The 8,048-nt window shown below is 38.5% G+C and overlaps 1 non-coding gene across 1 annotated transcript; it reads right to left on the bottom strand.

Moving 5' to 3' along the window:
* Nucleotides 1–2,896: 2,896 nt before the first annotated feature.
* LOC130991115 (small nucleolar RNA R71) lies at nucleotides 2,897–3,003 on the bottom strand. Its single transcript, XR_009091078.1, has one exon. It is a non-coding gene; the product is annotated as a small nucleolar RNA R71 (small nucleolar RNA).
* Between the last annotated feature and the right edge of the window lie 5,045 nt (nucleotides 3,004–8,048).

The following is an 8,048-nucleotide window of genomic DNA, read 5'->3' on the forward strand; positions in this document are numbered from 1 at the left end:
TCAGCCTTTGTAAATTTCGATCTTCTATGTTTTGAAAATTGGAAATGAAAGGGAGCTTATTTTGTGTCATACATGATTGATATTTTGCTGTTTGCAAGGATCATTGCAATATGAATGTAAGAATAACTGCAATCATCATGATTAAATCCTTGATGTTGGCAGACAATGATATAACAATATGATATAACAAGAATGTAAGAATAATTGCAATCATCACCATTCCATAATTGTAATGTTGTAAAAAATAACAATCTTTTACAAGCATCATATCAGCCACTTAAGAAAACAAACTGGAATGAAAAGATCAAACATCTGTTTCAAGTTCTTCCATCAACAAACATAAGTATACCAGTGCAAATTCAAACTAACTATTGCATCAAAACAAAAGTTTTACATCTTCATCAATCAAACAGGAAAAAAAACCTAATATCCTCCAAAATGCTTGCTTCAACTAGTAGTAGTAGAACCTACAGTTGAAGCAACATTTTTCCTCTCGGGGATCTTCTGAGGACAACTTGTTCATCTTCAAGTTTGCCTTTTCCTCGAGGAGCCTTAAATGGCTTGGAGGTCACCTTCCGAAGCTTGGATTGTTCTCCCACTGTTGCAACTTCTTTTCTCTTTTCCTTTCTCAATTGAGTCTCATTTGGAATTGCAAACCTTGTGTTTGGTTCAGGATCCAAGAAGCAATTATGAAACTTTGCAGGCACAGATGAAGAAGAAGCTTGTGTATCCTAGTGATAACACTCATATTTCCATGGTTTTTAATGTTCACATGATGTTAATTTTATAGGAAATTGAGTGTTGGATGATTGTTTTGTGCTTAATTTGCTTTATCTTGTGAAACATGATTCTTACTCGAACTTTGAAGGAATTTTCAGATTTATTGAGTTCGAATTTGGAGCAATGTTCTGAAATAGAAGTTGTAGATTGTCTCGATACGAGTTCGTGAGCGCAAACGGATCATAAATCGGAGTTCGGACGAGAAAGTTATGGCCGAAACAAAAACATCGCGCGCAGCAGTCAACATTCGGCGACCTAAACGGCGACCGCCGAGTTGGTCGCCGAAATTCCTGTTTCAAATTTGCACTACGAGCGTTAAATTCGGCGGCCGATTTTCAGACCAAAAACGGCGACCAATTCGGCGATCGCCGAGTTTGGTCGCCGATATGGGCGGTTTTGCGAGATTTTCCGTTTTTTAGAGTTCTTCTGGGTTTCAAACACTGTATTTTACCCTGACACTATAAATAGGTCCTCTTTTGACCTATCTAGGGTTCCTTTTTCAGTTCCCAGCTTTAGTTTTTCAGTTTCCAACTTTCATATTTCAGTTTCATAGCTTTAGAATATTTTTAGTTTTCCAGTTTTCAAGGCTTGGATCAAGATTGAAGATTCAAGCCGCTACAATCGTTTTAATTCAGTTTTTATTTAATTTAGTTTTTACAATTGCATTCTTTTTAATTATGTTTATGTTTGATTTTATTATGTCTGGCTAGTCTTTTAATCTGAACCTAGGGTTTGTATATAGCTTATTGATTATGTGTTTTTGATTTATTGATATCAATTTGCCCTCCAACTTATGATTCATGATTCCTGGTGCTTAATCTCTTGTGAATTATCTGATCAATGATTTACATGTCTAGCTGTTCAGTTTGAGTCTTGAATGCGATAATTGTTCAGCCGATTCAGGAATGCATGATATAGTGTTAGCCTTGAGTCTTGAATGCGATAGGTGAAGCTATAGGAAGCTATTCTTTATGTGCTATTGGGAGTTAATTTATTCCTTGGAGTCTTGAATGTGAAAAGGGATTAATTAATCTACGTTCATAGGTGGTCGTTAGAGACGCTTGTGGATAATATAGTGATCTTTCATCAGGGTTGGATTAAAATTGGTAATTGAATCAATAGGTTGAATGCATGTAGTTGATTGGTGAAAATACATCCCTAGGGTCAGAGTTTTCCATATTTGAATTTATCTACGTATTTTTATTAGTTTCTATTTGCGTTTTAATTTACGTCAACCAATCTCTACCTTTCTTTGCCTGAATATTACTATAGTTTAATTAGGATTACTTAGAGTAATTCGTTATAATAGTCCCTGTGGATACGATACTCGGTTACTGATTTTGTGCTGCAATTGCACCGTGTTAGTTGCGGTAATTTGTTGCTAATAATTAAGTGATCAACTTTTTGGCGCTGTTGCCGGGGACTGTTTAGAATTGACTTTAATATTTCTAATTAGACTTAAGCATTATTTCAGGTGTTATAAGTTTATTTTTTTTTTCTAGTTTTTTTAAATTTCTGTTTTTGTTTGTTGTCTCAGGCGTGTATGATCACGAGATCCAAAGGAAAGGAACATCTAGTGCCTTTGAACTTGGAAATCGAAAAGCAGTACAAAAGAGACAACCGCAAAAAGAAGAAGCAAGCAATGGCAGAGCAACAGAATAACATGGACCTTGAAACTCTTGTGCGAGCCGTGACACACCTTCAGAGGCAGCTAGACGAAGAGAGAGAGCGCAACCGGACTCCTCCACCAGAGCCACCACTGAATCACATGTATCAGCCTCGGGTTGATCAATTTCAAGGAGGCAGATGGGGACCAACTGTGCAGGCTACCACGTTCGAGCTGAAGCCGGGATTGATAAACATGGTGCAAGCTGAACAATTTAGTGGAATGGCTTCCGAAAACCCGCATGCTCACATTACTCAGTTTCTAGATATCTGCGACACTATTAAGCAGAATGGAGTGCCACCGGATGCCATCAGAATGAAGATGTTTGGATTCTCTCTCAGGGACAGAGCGAAGGAGTGGTTCAAGAGTTTGGACAGAGGTGCTATTACTGGATGGGAGGATTTGTGTAGAGCTTTCCTGGCAAAATACTTTCCTGCTTCTAAAGCTCAGAAAATCATTGCGGAGATTTCTCACTTTTCCCAGCTAGGAGATGAGACCATTCATGATGCCTGGGAAAGATTTCGTGAGCTGCTCAGGAACTGTCCACAACATGGTTTCACGGCGGATCAGCAAATCATTCACTTTTATAATGGTTTGACTGGTCTAACAAAAAGTATGGTGGATGCTACTGCAGGTGGATGTCTTCTCCATAGAAATACAAGTGAGGCTTATCGTGTGATAGAAGAGATGGCCTCCAATAGTTATCAATGGCCGAATGACAGAAATTCTACGAGAAGAATTGCAGCTGTGCATGAGGAGAGAGATGATTTTAAGGAGAAATATGAAGCTCTTCAAAAACAGTATGAGTTGGAGAGAAAAGTATTGCTAGCTAAAATTCCTCAGCAGCCGAGTTTATCTGATGTGTCACAGTTTGAAGATGCTAATTATGTCCAGCAGCAGTACCAATTCAATAGACCAAACTATCAGGGACATTAGGGCGGAAATCCACCGTATCATCCTAATAATAGGAATCATCCAAATTTTTCCTATTCAAATCCCAACAGTGTTGTGCAACCTCTACCTGGGTTTTCTGTGTCTAGTGGAGGAGTAATCAATGAGCCAAAGAAAGATTCAATGGAGGAAATGATGAAGCAAGTATTGGTGAAGGTCACTGGGATGGAGACAAATTCGGCAAACATGGGGACCAAAATCTCCAACATGGAGCAAAACTTTTCAGCGTTGTCTAAGCAGGTGCAGATGTTGGAGATTCAAGTTGGTCAGATGGCTAACCAAGCAGCTGCACAGCACAAGCCAGGCCAATTTCCTAGCAACACTCAGTTCAATCCGAAGAGCCAACATCAACAACCACAGCAAAATCAGCAATGTCATTCCATACGGGTGGTTGATACTACAGTTGAGGATGCAGAGCAGCGGGATCATACTGAGCAGAGGAATGACAAGGGAAAAGGCAAAGTAGTGGAGGACGACGATGATGACTTGGAGGAGCTTGCAGCGAAACAGACGCCTCCCCCTAAAAAGGATTCGAGCTCTTCTGCTGTTAAGGAGCCGGTTCCAACTCTTACGTTTCCCAGGCCAGAGTACAAGCCTGTAGCACCCTTCCCGAATAGCCTGGCAAAGCCGAAGATGGATCAGAAGTTAGCCAAGTTTATGGAGATGTTTTCAAAGCTTCACATCAACATTCCTTTACTTGATGCTTTGAGAGATATGCCAGGCTATGCCAAGTTCCTCAAGGACGCAGTCTCCAACAAGCGGAAGTTGGGGAAATATGAGACGATCAATCTTTCCGAGGAATGCAGTGCAGTGCTACAAAGGAAGCTACCATTGAAGCAGAAGGACCCTGGCAGCTTTACTATAGCTTGTGAGATTGGAGGGCAGAATTTCTCACGTGTTCTTTGTGATTCAGGGGCAAGCATAAATTTAATGCCTCTCTCAATTTTCAACCGATTGGAGATTGGAGATATCAAGCCTACCTCTATTGCATTGCAGATGGCAGATCGCTCCATCACATATCCCAAGGGAATTGTGGAGGATGTCCTAGTGCAGGTGGAACAATTTATTTTCCCTGCAGATTTCGTAGTGTTGGACATACCGGAGGACAAAAATACTCCATTGATCTTGGGGCGGCCGTTTCTAGCTACGGGCCGTGCATTGATAGACGTGCAAGAGGGAGATCTGACTTTCCGCGTCAATGATGAAAAGATGACATTGAGAGCCTATGGGGAAACTGTGATTTGCAAGAAACCTCCACCAAAGGAAGTTCCCCAGAATGAAATGATTAATTTGGCTGACAGTTTTCTAGCAAATTCGGAGGATGAAGAGGTTGAGAAAAATGAGCTGCCCAAGTTTGAAGCCAAGAAAAAAACTCAAGAACCAAAAGAAGTTCTGACTTTTGAGAAGTGTTTGTTTTTGGAGTATGATGGGGGGTCTTTGAAAACCCATACCCCCAAGAAGAAGAAAGTGAAATTCCGGATTTTTCGGAATAAGAATGAAAAGGGGGCAATGCTTGTGGAGGATGTCCGAGCCAAGAAAAGTGTTTTGGTGGAGAGGGCACCTAAGAGTAGAAAAGCTTTCCAATGGTTAGAGTGCTGTTTCCGACCTCCATGAGTTTTTGAGGTATCGTCGAGCTCTAGACGTTAAATTAAGCACTTGTTGGGAGGTAACCCAACCTTTTTCTTTGTTTTGTTTTCCTTTCGTTTAGTTTCTTTTTGTTTCTTTGTTTTCTTTGTTTTCTTTGTTTTCTTAGTTTAGTGCAGTTGAGCTTGGAAGATGCGGGAACTCGCGCTTGGTTCATACCACCACCATGGAGCATGTTTTTTCTGTGAGTAGTGACACACATATCATCATCCCTCCAAACTTATTTTCGAACTTATGTTCTGTAATAAGTTTGGGGGAGGGGGGTGAGAGTAGATATGTGTATCACTTTTATCTTTTTGTTAGCTTTCTTGTTTTATCCTGCTTGGTTGGTGGTGTGTGATTGTTTTTGAGATGATTATTGCTCCTTTAGATTTCTGGTGAGATGCCAATGATGATTTATGTGAAAAAAAAATTGAATTTGATTTTCTTTGATGATTTAAGCATAATTTGAACTAATTTGCATAATTCTAGAGTGATTTTGACCTTGACTTTTGGACGTTGAATAAACCTGTGAGATTTTGAGCCATAACTGTTTATAATACACAGTTTATTCTTTGTTGTGAGTTTTGTCATGCATGTGGTGATCTTCTAGAACTTGCCATGGTTTCTGTGTCGAGGTTGCTGTTGTGCCCAGGATTATGAGATGATTTTAGGCCATCTTTTGTTAGCCACAATTTTTCCCAAACACTATCCTTGAAAGATTTATCCTTTGTTATCCACTTTGAGCCTATTTAGCTTTTATTCTTTAGCCGGATGATAGGAGGTGATGAAGTATATGGGGATCTTTGTGTGGTGAATATCATAGTGGTTCATGAAAAAGAAGGGATGATATTATGACACTATTTACTCTTATAAGCTCTAGAAAAGTTGTGGAAAGAAAAGAAAAAAAAAGAAAAAAAGAAAAAAAAGAAAAGAAAAAGAAAGAGAAAAAAAAGTATAAAGTCGAGTGTATATTGAGATATTTGTTTGAAAATCGACTTTGTGTGTTGGAAATAAATGGAGAGCATAAAAGAGTGTTTAGTTCTGTTTTGTGATGATTAAATCCCTTGAGTTGTGTTGATTATGGTGATATAGTTGGGTGGAAGATGGAATTTATTCCATACTTGCTTTGTGAAGTTATAAGGTTGGTGTTCTTAATTTATTTGAGTCACTTAGCCTATATTTCCCTACCTTAACCAATGTCCCTACATTATAACCCAAAGAAAAAGACCTTTCTGATCTTAGTCATGGCACACTTTTAGCGATGGAGATTGTAGACGATTGGCAAGCCTATGGTAAGTGATCTATATTGCATTGAATTCGATGAGAGTATACACGTCCCGTTCCATCAAATTGAGAGTTGAATGATACACATACCTTGTGAGATTCAATTGTTTGGAATGTCAAGGTTGATTTTGCTATAGGTTGTGTTTATTGGTGAATTTTGTGCTTAATTGTTGAGGATTTGAAAATTCTATCATTCTTTATTTTTCGGAGGCATCGATGATCTAGATTTCTTACCCATTCGTGTTTTTGATTGTGTTCTTCTCATTATTCGAGGACGAACAATGCCTTAAGTTTGGGGGAGTTGATAACACTCATATTTCCATGGTTTTTAATGTTCACATGATGTTAATTTTATAGGAAATTGAGTGTTGGATGATTGTTTTGTGCTTAATTTGCTTTATCTTGTGAAACATGATTCTTACTCGAACTTTGAAGGAATTTGCAGATTTATTGAGTTCGAATTTGGAGCAATGTTCTGAAATAGAAGTTGTAGATTGTCTCGATACGAGTTCGTGAGCGCAAACGGATCATAAATCGGAGTTCGGACGAGAAAGTTATGGCCGAAACAAAAACATCGCGCGCAGCAGTCAACATTCGGCGACCTAAACGGCGACCGCCGAGTTGGTCGCCGAAATTCCTGTTTCAAATTTGCACTACGAGCGTTAAATTCGGCGGGCGCCGAATTTGGCCGATTTTCAGACCAAAAACGGCGACCAATTCGGCGATCGCCGAGTTTGGTCGCCGATATGGGCGGTTTTGCGAGATTTTCCATTTTTTAGAGTTCTTCTGGGTTTCAAACACTGTATTTTACCCTGACACTATAAATAGGTCCTCTTTTGACCTATCTAGGGTTCCTTTTTCAGTTCCCAGCTTTAGTTTTTCAGTTTCCAACTTTCATATTTCAGTTTCATAGCTTTAGAATATTTTTAGTTTTCCAGTTTTCAAGGCTTGGATCAAGATTGAAGATTCAAGCCGCTACAATCGTTTTAATTCAGTTTTTATTTAATTTAGTTTTTACAATTGCATTCTTTTTAATTATGTTTATGTTTGATTTTATTATGTCTGGCTAGTCTTTTAATCTGAACCTAGGGTTTGTATATAGCTTATTGATTATGTGTTTTTGATTTATTGATATCAATTTACCCTCCAACTTATGATTCATGATTCCTGGTGCTTAATCTCTTGTGAATTATCTGATCAATGATTTACATGTCTAGCTGTTCAGTTTGAGTCTTGAATGCGATAATTGTTCAGCCGATTCAGGAATGCATGATATAGTGTTAGCCTTGAGTCTTGAATGCGATAGGTGAAGCTATAGGAAGCTATTCTTTATGTGCTATTGGGAGTTAATTTATTCCTTGGAGTCTTGAATGTGAAAAGGGATTAATTAATCTACGTTCATAGGTGGTCGTTAGAGACGCTTGTGGATAATATAGTGATCTTTCATCAGGGTTGGATTAAAATTGGTAATTGAATCAATAGGTTGAATGCATGTAGTTGATTGGTGAAAATACATCCCTAGGGTTAGAGTTTTCCATATTTGAATTTATCTACGTATTTTTATTAGTTTCTATTTGCGTTTTAATTTACGTCAACCAATCTCTACCTTTCTTTGCCTGAATATTACTATAGTTTAATTAGGATTACTTAGAGTAATTCGTTATAATAGTCCCTGTGGATACGATACTCGGTTACTGATTTTGTGCTGCAATTGCACCGTGTTAGTTGCGGTAATTTGTTG

Source organism: Salvia miltiorrhiza, chromosome 6, assembly GCF_028751815.1.
Source record: "Salvia miltiorrhiza cultivar Shanhuang (shh) chromosome 6, IMPLAD_Smil_shh, whole genome shotgun sequence".
Classification (NCBI taxonomy): domain Eukaryota; kingdom Viridiplantae; phylum Streptophyta; class Magnoliopsida; order Lamiales; family Lamiaceae; genus Salvia; species Salvia miltiorrhiza.